Consider the following 14,640-nt stretch of genomic DNA (forward strand, 5'->3'; position numbering starts at 1 on the left):
ATCCCTCTCTGTCACCCAGGCTGGATTCTCATGCCTCAGCCACCTGAGTAGCTGATGTTACAGGTGTGTGCCGTCACTCCCAGCTAATTTTTCTATTTTTAGTAGAGATGGGGTTTTGCCATATTGGCTAGACTGGTCTCGAACTCCTGGCCTCAAGTGATCCTCCCGCCTTGGCCTCCCTATATCCTCTGAGTGGCATCAGCATATACTCAAGCATTCCCTTCTCCCCCTCACCCCTCCATTGAGTTGCTCACTAAGGCATGTCAGTTTTTTTTTATCTCAGTCTTTTATCCCTTCTGATTCTTCCTTTCCATTTCCACTGCCACAGCCTTGGTTCAGCTTCTCGTTACTTCTGAGCAGCTGCTACAGTTTCCCGATAAGTCTACCTGTCTCTAATCTTGCCCCCATGAGTCAATTTTCTAGAGAGATAATAGAACCATCTTTAAAAATAAAAAGGTGATCATAATTCCTCCTCTGCTTACAATACTTCAGGGACACCTACTGCCTTCAAGATAAAGTCCTAACTCCTTTATTCTTTGTGGAAGGAAAATCCTTCAGAACTGCAGTTCTGTCTCGTCTCTCACTTTCCCCATACATACCACTGCCTGCTCCCGTTTGCCCAACACTTTATCCCAGGTATTGTGAAAGGCCTTGTCATGCTGCATGGCTTAATGCAAACCATCCCCTCAGCCACGAATGCTCTCCCTGACCCACTGCCACTTGTCTAGACTTTGCCCCAGAGTCAGCTCAAGTGTCTCCTCCAATGAGAAGCATTCCCTTACTCCCTGAAGACCCAAGCACTTCCTACTCTGTGATATCCCTAAACCAAAAAAGACCTTCAATTACAGCATTTATCATAATATATTTCCTTTACTGTTTGACCTTCTAGAATTAGTTTGGTCTTCCTGTTAGATGTATCCACAGCTTGTTGCATTTTCTTCATTAAAATACTTTTTACATTTTACTGAAATTATTGTAAATGATTTCCTTTAAATTACTTCCTACTAAAAGTAAGCTTTATGAGACCAAGAATGTGTTTGCTTAGTTTTTGCTTGATTTTCAGGGCCTACGACAATGCTTGTCATGGAGAAGGCACTGAAGAGTAGTTAAAATGTTGAATGACTATCTATTTAGTTTGCCTCTTCCCACTGGACGGCAAGTACACCAAAAGCAAAAGCCACATCCCATCATATAGGAATAACAACAGCTGGTAACACTTACTAAGCTCTTGCCATACCAGGCACTGTTCTCAGAATCTTATTTATTTGAACCCATTTAATTCTCACACCATCATGAGGTAGGTATGTACCAACATTATCCCCACTTTCCTGGTGAGGAAATTGAGAAAAATTAAATAACTTAACCAAAGCACATGGCTGGTAAACGGCAGAGCCAGAAATTAAGCCAGCCAGTCAATTCCCAGAGTTTGTACTTTTAGCCACACTAAGCAATGCTGCTTCTCTAACTTAAGTATTTGCTAAATGAATGAAATGTTGAAAGAAGACAAATATGTTAGAAGATATTTTTATCATCTTACCAAAGTGTATAAAACTGAATCCCCTAAATATTGTACTTGGCCACCAGAGGTTCATGTTTCAGTACCTAGCAGATGAAAAGTTAGAGGGTACAGAATGTGCAGCATGCCTGCATGTACAGGTAAAACATGCATTTGTTTGCCAAATTTCAATGTACAGTTACTTTCTCAAGAATCCATTCATTTGGTGGGCGTAAGAAGACCGTTAGATGAGCAGATTCAAACATGTGATAATCATTATGCCCAAATGGATGGGATTCAAAGTTTCTGATGTGTCTATAAAATGTATTATATGAATATTTGTGTACATTCCCAAAGATCAAAGACACCAGATTTCACATAAGCTAAGGCAGAGTGCAAGACCATCACCTAGAGCGGAGAGGTGGTTCAGCGGAAACAGGCTCTGTCACAGACAGAGACATCAACTCGAAGATGTGGAGAGCTCTAGCTGTGAAATTGCTCTAAAACCTAGATGACAAATCCAAGCTACCATGGCAAACTCAGTGATAAGACACAAAGTAGAGAATGTGACATAAAGAGGAGACAGAAAGAATCAACAAGAAAAGTGTCATAGGTAATAAACTGGCAAATGCATCAATAAGAGGCATTTAGGAAATAAGAACAGGAGATATATACCAAGAATTGTTCTAATATTTAACATTTATATGCTTAGCAGTATTACCCCAATAAAGAAACACAAGGTGTAACAAAGACTTAACTACATTCAAAATGAAGAATATCTTTTGGGTTTGTTTGTTTTTAAAAAATTTATTCTGTATGTAACACTCAAACTTTTAAAGACATCAAATAACAGGATAGGAATTTAAAGACCACACAGCAGGATGGCAAAGAGATGGATCATAGTTTATTTCCTTTGATAATTTTGACTCTTACTGTCAACTGAGTGTATTACATATAAAGTTGGTCAACTAAACTCATGAGAGGAAATATGGTTAATTCATAGAGTCTTTTTTTTCTTTTTTGAGACAGGGTCTCACTCTGTCGCCCAGGCTTGAGTGCAGTGGCACAGTCACGGCTCACTGCAGTCTCGACCTCCTGGGCTTGAGTGCTCCTCCCACCTCAGCCTCCTGAGTAGCTGGGACCACAAGTGTACACCACATTCAGCTAAATCGTTTTTATTTTTCGTAGAGATGTGGTCTCCCTATGTTGCTCAGCAGATCTCAAACTTCTGGGCTAAGGGATCCTCCCACCTCAGCCTCCCGAAGTACTGGGATTACAGGCATGAGCCACCATGCCTGACCTAATTTATATAGTCTTAATGGTATGTTATTAAAGTTCTAGGCTGTGTTGTATAGTTCACCACACCAAAATACCTGCTCTACAGCTGTATTACAGAGGTCCTTCACAAGGATGAAATGATTCCAAGGAAGGACTAGCAAAACAACTTCAATCAACTCTGAAATAGAAAGTACTCTACAAGTGAAAAGAAACAATCTACCAACCAACAAATTCAATGCTGTACCACATGTCACTACAGAACTAGGCTTTCAGCTTCATTCCACAGATACGTATTTTTTTTTCAGTAAGAGAAAGTATGTTTCAAAGATAATTTTAAAGGGACTACACACAAATTTCTGGACAACATGAATAGTTAGCTCTGTAATATTGCATAAGAGAATTATTCCAACTCAATAATGATCAACTGAGGAAACTATGAAACAGCAGGTAGCCAGATATTGGCTTCTTGAAAAGTATACTCTTAAATGTGGCCATTATTATTTGAACTAAGGAGTATTAAGTTAAAATCTAAATTAATTAACAGCTAAATTAATCTTCAAAGCAACATCTCAAGGAAGTTGCTAAAATAGAGAATGCAGAAAGAAACCATTAAGTTTAAAAGGGAGACAGCTGGCCGGGCATAGTGTAATCCCAGCCTGTAATCCCAGCAATTTGGGAGGCCAAGGGGGTAGGATCACTTGAGTCCAGGAAGTCAAGACCACCCTGGGCAATACAGTGAGACTTTGTCTCTAAAAAACATTAAAAATAAATAAATAAAAGGGAGACAACTATTTCATTCTGGAGGTAGGCAAAAGGAGGAACTGGGTACAAAGAGGCAAAGGAAAGGTTCTTTTATACACACGTACACTCACACATAGATTTGTATACCTTAAGGAAAAAGGAAAACAGTGATCTGCACAAGCTTGGTGGCACAGCTAGCATGAATTAAAATTTCCATTTTGAGTAATGTCAGAAAACAAGAATTCCAAGATTTTTAAAAAGGAGAAAAGATATATAAGAGAGAGACAGAATGATGACAGATATTCAGCCCATTAGTGTTAAGATGAGTGTGGATTAGAAGAGACAAGTTTTGAGACCTAGCCTGGTCCCCACCTGGATGTGTAGAGTTTCATGAGTGTCTTCGTTTCTCTGAGTCAGTTTCCTCACAAACGTAAAATGAAAAAGTTGGATACGAGTTATGATCCCTTCTTTCAACTCTAAAATCCTATAACTTAATTTGACAGAGTATCTTGACTCAAATTTGTCCCTAGTTTCTATCCAAACATTCACAAAACCACTATAAAAAGTAAAGAAAGACAGAAGTTAATTCAAAACACTGCATCAGCAATGAAATTGATGTACACTTTGGTCACAAAACTCAAAAAGGGTATTTACTGTAAAAAAAAAACAACAAAATACATATGACAGCATGTCTCCTTTTTTGATAAGATATATCTTAAAACACCTTTTCTTTTTCCTTTGCCATTTTCAGAGCAACAGAAGCCATGTCAGGAACCATTAGCTGAATTAAAATCACAAGAACAGTTCTGGTTTAAAACAATAGGGTATAATTAATAATTTCAAAAGACTGTCTTCTGATTTGACCAATAAGCTAAGCACTTACTTTTGGGAAAGAGAAATAAATGTATTTATAGTGAATGCAAAGCAATAACTAATTGATTCTAATGAATAATGAGCAAGCTATCTTATCTAACATCTAACTCCATTTTTAACCATTTTATAATATAGCAAAGTATTACACTAATCATACCAATTACCACAACACCATCATGTTCAAAATAAGTGCCCACAAAGTACATTCAGTCCACTCAAGATAGATTAAACTGATACGGTTCCTGGCTCCTTGTGTCTTATTACTTCCTAAATACTATTAGGCAGTAAGAATAGATTTTTCCACACATCAGACATAGAACTAAACAGTCCCAGAGCTGCACAGTAAGCACAGCACAGAAAGCAATAAAAAGCAAAATGGAAGAGAAGTGGACAAAGGAACCTGCTAAAAGATCAAAATATATTCTTAAGAGGAACAAAAAGTACATAAGCTTGCACATACTTTTATCCTATAAAGCTTAGTACTTTAAAAACCTATTTTAAGCACCCCAATATTTTAAATGGTTTAAGCAGGAGTCCCATGGAAATCACTTCTTGAAGACTATTCCTTTCTCATAACCCTTCTGGTCTCCTGTTGAATAACTTCTTTGTGTATTAGATACATTCCTTGGATGTTTCATCTCTTGAAAATTTTATGTTATGCTGGAATTGTTTACATGGTTACCAGTCAGTCCTGGTCCAGGACTTTTGCTAGTTGTAAGGAAAACAAAACAAATCATACAACTATCCTTTATCTAAAAGCCCCATCATCTTGCTGAAATGCCTAAGGTTCCACCAGGCAGACAGTAGTACTCAAGTACAATTAAAATTACATTAGTTGTAGCTGGGTGCAGTGGCTCATGCCTGTAATCCCAGCACTTTGGGAGGCCAAGGCGGGCGAATCACTTGAGACCAGGAGTTCGAGACCAGCCTGGCCAACATGGCGAAAACCCGTCTCTACTAAAAATACAAAAACGTTAGCCAGGCGTGGTGGTGCGCACCTGTAATCCCAGCTACTCGCGAGGCTGAGGCAGGAGAATTGCTTGAACCCAGGAAGCAGAGGTTGCAGTGAGCCAAGACAGCACCACTGTACTCCAGCCTGGGCAACAGAATGAGAATCCCTCTCAAAAAAATAACAAAAATTACATTAGTTGAGATGTGAATATACTTAACACTACTGAACTATTCATTTAAAAAGTTATGATGGTAAATTTTATGTTAAGTGTACCTTACAATTTTTATAAATGTAGAACATGAATTTATAAATAAGAAATACTCCATTATCTTCCAGAAAAAAATTGTATTAGTTGAAATTGTATTATGATGCAGGGAAAGTATAGACATATAAAACTTAAAAGCTTTGCAAATACTGATTTTGGAATTTAATTTTCCAAACAAATCACTGTCAACTTAACCTAAGCATAAATACTAGCCGAATGATAGTGATCAAGTTGTTTAATCATGAAGATTTGAGTTTCTCATTTGTAAATGGAAATAACAATAGTACAGATTTCACAGTTATTAAAAGCACGTAATGTGCTTAGTCCATAGAAATCCCTTCATGGTAATAACTTCTTTTCCATCATAATTCTCACAGTAATAATAACATTATTATTATAAAAACATTACTATTATTACTATGAGAATTATGATGCAAAAGATGTTAAAAGGACATATGGGTTTGAGGAGTTTCCATCCCATTTACTGCCTTCTAAATTCAGCTGAGCATATGTAACTTAGACCAACAGTGCTATCATCTGCTAAACCCCTCACCTCGTGGTGTTACATTCAAATATTAAAATACGAAAACACAGGGCTGAATCTATGCCCTCCAGGTATGCAGATCTATAACCTCTTGAACGCACAAAGAAAGGCTCAGAACAGCACGGCATCCTCAAACTTCATTCTCCCTGAGCAGACACTGTAAGATTGGAGCCATCTCTAGACTGGGAGATTGTCTGACAACACAGCCACGTCAAAGTCACAGGATGCCCTTCACTCTTTAGAAAAGATTCTGCAGTGTTTTGCTCTTTTTAATCCTTGAAAGGTCAACCAGTGCTGATATACAGCACACAATATGTAGAAATAAAACTTTGCTAACTTTGAAACTGTACAGGAAAAAGGCCAAGGAGTCCTGCTAGGAAATGCAAGGTAAAGCATACAGTTTATACTCTCGGGTGACAAAAAATAAATAAATAAATAAAAATTGTGTCAGTGAAGAGCTTTGGCCAGGTGAGAGGAGTAAAGGCAAGGGATCATAAGGCTTCAAGAATAATCTGAAGAAAAGCTTTTAAAATTATATTAAGTATGTTTCTCTAGAATGACAAAATAACTAGAAATTTCTATCACCTTTCAGTTGAGCCATAATTATGAAGAATTAGTATTGTTTTTGGTCTACAGACTATACCTGACAAAACCACAGACTCAGGAGCTCAGCTCCATTTACTAACTGGGTGGTCATGAGTGAACTCCTTAACCTCAGCATCAGTTTTCCTTATCCATAAAACAAGGATGATTACAGGACCTACAGCCTGGAGGTTGTAGAAGATTTTATCAGTCAATATACCTAAAGTGTTTTAAACAATCCCTGACACAGAGTACAGTAGTCCCCCCTTATCCATAAGGAATACGTTCGAAGACCCCCAGCAGATACCTGAAACCACAGATAGTACCAAGCCCTATATATATTATGATTGTTCCCTTACATACTTACCTGTTGTATTAGTCCATTTTCACACTGCTCTAAAGAACTACCTGAGACTGGGTAATTTGTAAAAGAAAAGAGGTTTAATTGACTCACAGTTTCGCATGGCTGGGGGGCACCTCAGGAAACTCACAATCATGGTGTAAGGCAAAGGGGAAGCAAGGCACATCTTACACAGCAGCAGGAGAGAGAGAGAATGAGGGGGGAGCTGCCACACACTTTTAAACCATCAGATCTTGTGAGAACTCACTCATTATCATAAGAACAGCATGAGGGAAACCATCCCCATGATCCAATTACCTCCCACCAGGTCCCTCCCCTGACACATGGGGATTATAATTTGAGATGAGATTTGGGTAGAGACACAGAGGCAAACCGTATCACCTATGATAATGGTTAATTTATAAATTAGGCACAGTAAGAGATTAATAACAATAATAAAAAAGAACAAGTATAATACACTGTAATAAAATTTATGTGAATATGGTCTCTCTCAAAAATAGCTTAATATTTTCAGACTGCAGTTGACAGTGGGTAATTGATGCCATGGAAAGGGAAACCTCAAAAAAGAGGGAACTGTAAGCAGTACGTAATTGTTAGCTATTAAACCATGTGGCCATATTTTCCAAATAAAAAATCAGAACACAAAGTTTTCAAAGGATTTTTCATTAAAATAAAATTTGGAAGTTAAGGAAAATATTAAGCAATTTAGTTACAAAAGAAAATAAAAACATGAAATCAGGACTAACTTATTAATTCTGGATTATTCACTGTGGCTGGAATGTCCAATCCCTTACTGTCCACACAGCAGACCTCAATTCCCCCTGGGGCCTCTCTGAATCCCAAGAAATAACACTCAGAGAGTCTTTTAGTCTTACTTTCACCATTGCTAAAATTATAACATATTGTACAGAGCTGTTGCCAAGTCTGTTCTCTTTATTCTGTTGTAATATATGCTTATTTGTCCACTGTCTGTCTACTCCAAATTGAATTTAAACTCCATGAGGACAGACTTCATCTAATTTGTTCACTGCTAGCTCCCCAATGCCTAGAACAATACCTGGAAGAGGAGATGCTCAGCAAATATTTATTATATATAGGAGTATACCTTTTCATTTTTATAGTCTCCATACTGGCTCGTATATTTTAAAGGTGAGAATGAATAACAAGCACAACAAATCTGTACCCAGATTCTATCTTTGAAAATCTTCATTATCATTATCATCATTTTTCAGTAAATATAATAGGAACACTGATTATTTTGTGTTAAGAAAAGCATAGGCATTTATATGCTTTTTTTTTTTTTTTTTTTTTTGAGACCTGGTCTCACTCTGTCACCCAGGCTGAAGTGCAGTGGTGTGATCGCAGCTCACTGCAGCCTCTGAACTCCTGGGCTCAAGCCTCCCGAGTAGCTGGGACTACAGGTGCACGCCACCATGCCTGACTAAGTTTTTCTGGTTTTGTAGAGACAGTTTCACTGTGTTTCCCAGGCTGGTCTTGAACTCCTGGCCTCAAGTAATCCTCCTGCCTCAGCCTCCCAGTGTTGGGATTACAGGCATGAGCCACCACACCCAGCCTATATTCATCTTTTTATTTAGTCCTTGTAATCTTATAAAGCAAATATTACTTCTATTTTAGATATTATCATTTTAGTAAACAGAGAATAAGAAAGACTAACAAGCTTGCCAAAGTCCCAGGAGTATATCCAGAATGCAAACCTGGACGTTTGGGCCCTTTCTGACTCGTAAGCTAGTCCTCTCAACCATACCATATGTTCAGTGCTGTACTGATAAATGTAATATCAGATTAAAATAAAATACAGAGGAAAGGGCTGAAAGGGAAACTTGAGCCCTAGAAATGGTGTGTAAAAATCAGCCAGTCAAGTCAATCTGCTTTCAAGCATCATTCACAGACTAGATGTTTGGTACCAGAAGGAGGCAGCACCACTTCCTGGCACTCATTGGGAAAGCCTGGCTTTTCTGGATCACTGCCTGCTCCAAATGACACTCACAAACAAGGTGGAGGAGCACAAATCATCACATCTTGAACAAACAGATTCCCAATACCTACTTGTTAATCTGATCCAATCACTCTGGCACACTCTAGGAAGGGCTATGACTTTATCTACTACCATGGTTCTTAATACTGACATCACACTCAGTTGGGAACTCCAGAACACACCCATTGCTACAGGTAGAAGACTGGTGATGAAACACCTCTGGGGACCAAGTTTCTTCTTTCGATGAACTGTTCCTATTCCTTTTTTTTCTTTTCCTTTTGTTTTTTAATAGCTGTTCTGTTTTTTAATTACATGAGGGACAGATGCATAGCCAGGCTGATACCCACTCACTTCCTGGATATCTTGAGCACTTTGCAGGAGAGGTGTGATTACCAGTTATGGCAGTAAATCTGAGCACCTTTATGGCCACACTTTAGCTCTCCATGGCCATTCCAAAAACACTAATATTTATAGTTTGGCCACGTCTGAAACACTCACTAAAGGTAATACAGTAGATTCACCATCTTCAGGATCCTCTCCTCCTCAGCAATGCCTTCAAGTATGAAGCAGAAACTGTCATGGATAAACATGTGTTAAAAGGAAAGCTACCCTATGAGAAAGCTGACAAGCATTTGCTGCTTGCCTGTTATTCTCTTTCGCCCCCACTAGACACAATGGGATTTTTTGCCACATTCGTATTCCAGAGCCATGAAATCCCTGCAAAGTTCAACATCAGGCCTGACTTAAGATCTTTGAGGCCTCCTGCTAACTTCATCCCCCTGCAGCTGCCTCACTAAGGCAAGCTTTTGATCTGTACTATCTGGATTTCAAGCTGATATACACACAGCCTCTTTGATCTCTTATTAAGTGGCTTCTGGTCTCCTGATGCCTTTAGTCTTGCTGCACTGAGGTTTTTGGAAGTCAGTCGTCATCCTGAGCACACTACAAACTGCACACACCATGAGTGGGCTCCCTTCATTCACCCACTTCGCAGGCTTGAAAAGCAAAACTTAAGCCATGAGAGAATTTCCCCAGTAGCCACAATTAATCCACTCCATGAGCACACCACTAAGAATTATTTTTCAAATGAAGCAGCTTAAAATGATTTAAGGGATACAGAACTTTCCCATAGAGGGAAAGGAAGCAAATCCTCTCTGAAAAGAAATCTTCAGCCCAGTTGGCACTGGAACTTACAGTACTTTGATGTTAATAAAAATAAATGTGGATAGGAGTCAGGGATGGGCAAAAAGTAGCCTTTATCAGTTCCCCTAAGTTCTGTTAAGCAAAAAGTGACCTTTAAATGCAGCTGTGTAGTTTGTTCAACAGTAAGGCATATGATATATCTGCAAGACTACAGATACTGCCATTAGTAGCAGATTGACTGCATTTTGCTTAGTACCAATATCTTATATGGGTGACGTGGACCCAAAGAGCTCCTTAAAAAAAAAAAAAAAAAAAAAAAAAGGCAAGAGAAAAAAAAAAACCTAGATGTCAGTGGCCATGTTATAAGATCCCTTGAGCGTTAAAGTGAAACTGTATAATAACTTATAGTACATGCCTATTCTTTATATTTAGATTCTGGAAATAATATGGTTACATACCTGACCTTATAGTGTTACCACTCTATATACTATTAATGTGTTAAAATTATATCAATACCTATCAAATGCTAAATCCTACATTCTGTAAACTGATTAGCTAAGATGAACATGAAGACAGTAGGCTTGCATAGGCTGTTGAAAACTATATACTGATATTAGCATTTACTCAAATTCTCAAATCTCTTGGTAAAAATTAAAGTCCTAATGCCCTCCCCCCAACCCCACCACTTTAAGCTAAATTCTCTAATAAACAAAAGTAAAACAAGATTAAAATTTGTGGAAGAAGAAATAAATAAATAAAATTAGGTGGAAGAAATAGAAATAGAGTTTGGGGCACTAATATCACAGTCTGAATATAAACACTTTATGCCCACTTAGCTACAAAGGCCAATAAATTAATTACCGCCATATATAAAGTTGAAACAAAATTGATAGTTATATATTGCTGTCACTTAATCTGTCCACATCATAGAAAACCATTAGCAAATTCATGAATTACACACCTGCTTACACTATCTTCCATGAGAATTATCTGAATGAAGAAATAACTCTACATAAGAGAGGATCCATTTTAAGTGGTCTAAATATATGTGAGTCTCACAAACTTAAATGCAAACTATTTGGTAAATACGTACCAAAATTTAAAAGATACAGTATGCTCTTCTGATGAGTAATTCCACTCCTAGGAATTTATCACCTACCTATTACAAGATTTATTCCCACCTTTTAACAAAAGAGTATCACAAAAATATCCACTAAAGCCTTACTTAAAATGCCCACCAACTGGGTACAGGAGGCTGATGAAATAAATTATTGTACATCAACAATAAAAATACTATGTAGTCATTAAAAAGAGGTAGCTCTATAAGTACCAAAATGAAAGAGCATATAATTTTAAGAAAAAAAATACAGAGCCTTTAAAGTGTGTATGATATAATCCATTTATATGTCAAAATTTTTTAAAATTAAATAATTAAGTACTATTACTTATATAACCATGTATATATAAAATGTTTCTGGAAGGATGGACAAGAAAAACCAAGGTTTTTTACCTGGAAGAAGTAAGGGATTATGGTCGGAGGCAGATTTACTTGTCACAGGATATCTTTATAGACCTTTGAATTTTTCTGCCATATGTATGTATTACCTATTTTTAAAACATTTTCAATGTGCTCAGAAAGTCATTCTGTTGTGCATAGGGTAAGGAAAAAGACAACTTAAAGACATACATGAAATGTATACAATCCCGTCCTACAACTTTTATAAATCTTTTAAAAAGAGAATTCTAATAGAGTTAATAGGCAGTCAAAACTACACACTAGATTTTTTGCACAAATACTAAGGCATACTATATTCAAGACTCAGTAACACTGCAATATTTTATATTTTGGTTTTATAACCCATTTCCTCTTTTAAGAAAAATTAATAACTGTCAATTTTTATAGGGAGAAATATTTCCACTATTCTTTTTAATGAGTCGCCATTTGACTTTGGTTTCGAACAAATTTTTAAAGCATTACTAACAGTATTTACATATGAATCACCTCCCAATGGCTATGTTATTATGATTTCTATTTTTCTCTCTCTCAGACTTTGAGAGAGATAAAAATAGTGTTTCAAAAATATCTGCTTTGGCAAAAATTGAGTCACTCAAGAGGGGAGAGGAATGAGGAATAGGATGTAGGAGGGAGGAGAATTATTGGTTAATAAATTTTATCTTCTAAATCACTGAAATTCAAAAAGTACCAAGGATGGCAATATCATGGCTAATGTTCAAAAATTGGCTAATGTCAAACATTTCCAGTGAATTATAATCATGAGGGGTTATTCAAAGTTCAACATAAATCAAAACACCAGAAAATATCTACTTGCCATGTTTAATTTATAAGGTCAACTGAAGGTAAAATCCATACAGTTCTAATTTTTTTTCAAGCTTTTTGGTAGAAATTAAAAATTACAGACTCTTGGAATACCTAATCATCGTTTCATTATTGAACATTAACCCACAACAAATTACTTGCACTAGTTTAGGATTCTTAAATTTGCAATGATGGTCTTCTGAAGCAATAAAACTAGCTCTTACACAATGCATATGAGCACACTATATTAATTTTTAATACCTGCTAAACTTTCATGTAAGCATGAAAAATGAGAATACTATCTAGTAGCTTAGTTTTTAAGATATGAAATTTTTCACAAGCTGAAAAAACAGAAAGGTCTTCTGTAATAAGTTTACTATATGGATGCCCTATAATAAAATGCACATGGAAATAGCACTCACAAAGGAAAGAGCAGTACAGTATGATGGTTAAAGGCACAGACCTGGCGGAGGAGTCAGCGGCAGAAGAAAAAGAAAGAAAAAAAAAAGACCTGGGGCCCAGCTGCTTCAGTTCTACCATATACTACCTGTACGAATTGGACTAATTACTTAAGTTTTCTGTGCCTCAGTTTCTTCACTTCTAAAATGACAACAATAAGAGTATCTCTTTCATATGGCTCATGTGAGGAATACATAGCCTAATACATGTAAAGCAATTAGAACATTACCTGGCACTCAGTAAACACTCAGTAAATGTCACCTAACATTGTTATTAATACTAGGGGGAGTATCAGTAATCTTCCACGGAGACAATAGTCTAAGGAATAAAGACATTACACATAAATACTAGGGAAACAAGACAGAGATAACTAAGGTATAATATAAAAACCTCACCTACAAACTGGCAAGAAATTACAGTATAAAAACTTATAACCAAGTTTCTGAAGAGTTTTGTTGCTTAGAAACAGAGTACTCAGTCGGCCGGGCGCGGTGGCTCACGCCTGTAATACCAGCACTTTGGGAGGCCGAGGCAGGTGGATCACGAGGTCAGGAGATCGAGACCATCCTGGCTAACACGGTGAAACCCCGTCTCTACTAAAAATACAAAAAAAAAAAAAAAAAAATTAGCCAGGCATGGTAGCGGGTGCCTGTAGTCCCAGCTACTCAGGAGGCTGAGGCAGGAGAATGGCGTGAACCCGGGAGGTGGAGCTTGCAGTGAGCTGAGATCACGCCACTGCACTCCAGCCTGGGCGACTGAGCAAGACTCCATCTCAAAAAAAAAAAAGAAACAGAGTACTCAGTCAAGCCATCATATTCATGCTCTTGACAAATTATACACATTGTTTGCCATGACACAATCCTATAAGGCATGACAATGGAGATCAGTGAATCTCCTAATACGGCACACGTACAGAATGGGATTTTAACTAGCCACTATATGAAGTGGCTAGGCGTATTTGAGACTAACAAATATTCTACCTCTGTTCAAATAATAGCCAACAAAGCTACTACCACTGTACCCTAAGAGCTAATAAAGAAACTTATAACCTAATCACATTTATTGTCTTCCCTGTTGCTTTCTCTTTTGCCTTTGACCCAATCTAATTTAAAATGTCTTTCATGAAATGGATTTTCACACTTTGTACTTTGGCCATATGACTCAGTTGTAGAACTGTGTATCAGACTCAGCTGATCATTTCAGGTATAAAGGCATACCACTTTTCTCTGCTCAGTTATACAACTTTCATCAATATTCTGAGTCACTGACCTGTCCAGAGAGCTACCCTATTGTTCTATAGACTAATTCAAGCTCCTTTATCTGCTTACTCATCTTTCCCTTTTTTTTTTTTTTTTTTTTTAAGACAGAGTCTCACTCTGTCTCCCAGGCTGGAGTGCAGTGGCGCAATCTCAGCTCACCGTAACCTCCGCCTCCCAGGCTCAAAGGATTCTACTGCCTCAGCCTCCTGAGTAGCTAGGATTACAGGCATGCACCATCACGCCTGGCTATTTTTTGTATTTTTTAGTACAGACAGGGTGTCACCATGTTGGCCAGGCTGGTCTCAAACTTCTGGCCTCAAGCAATCTGCCCACTTTGGCCTCCCAAAGTGCTGGGATTACAGGTGTGAGCCACTG

At 37.5% G+C, this 14,640-nt stretch overlaps 1 protein-coding gene across 8 annotated transcripts in view; it reads right to left on the minus strand.

Moving 5' to 3' along the window:
• PATJ (PATJ crumbs cell polarity complex component) overlaps positions 1-14,640 on the minus strand; it is a 415,136-nt gene that overhangs the window by 304,273 nt on the left and 96,223 nt on the right. The window lies entirely within an intron of this gene.

Source organism: Gorilla gorilla, chromosome 1 (genome assembly GCF_029281585.2).
Source record: "Gorilla gorilla gorilla isolate KB3781 chromosome 1, NHGRI_mGorGor1-v2.1_pri, whole genome shotgun sequence".
Classification (NCBI taxonomy): Eukaryota; Metazoa; Chordata; class Mammalia; order Primates; family Hominidae; genus Gorilla; species Gorilla gorilla.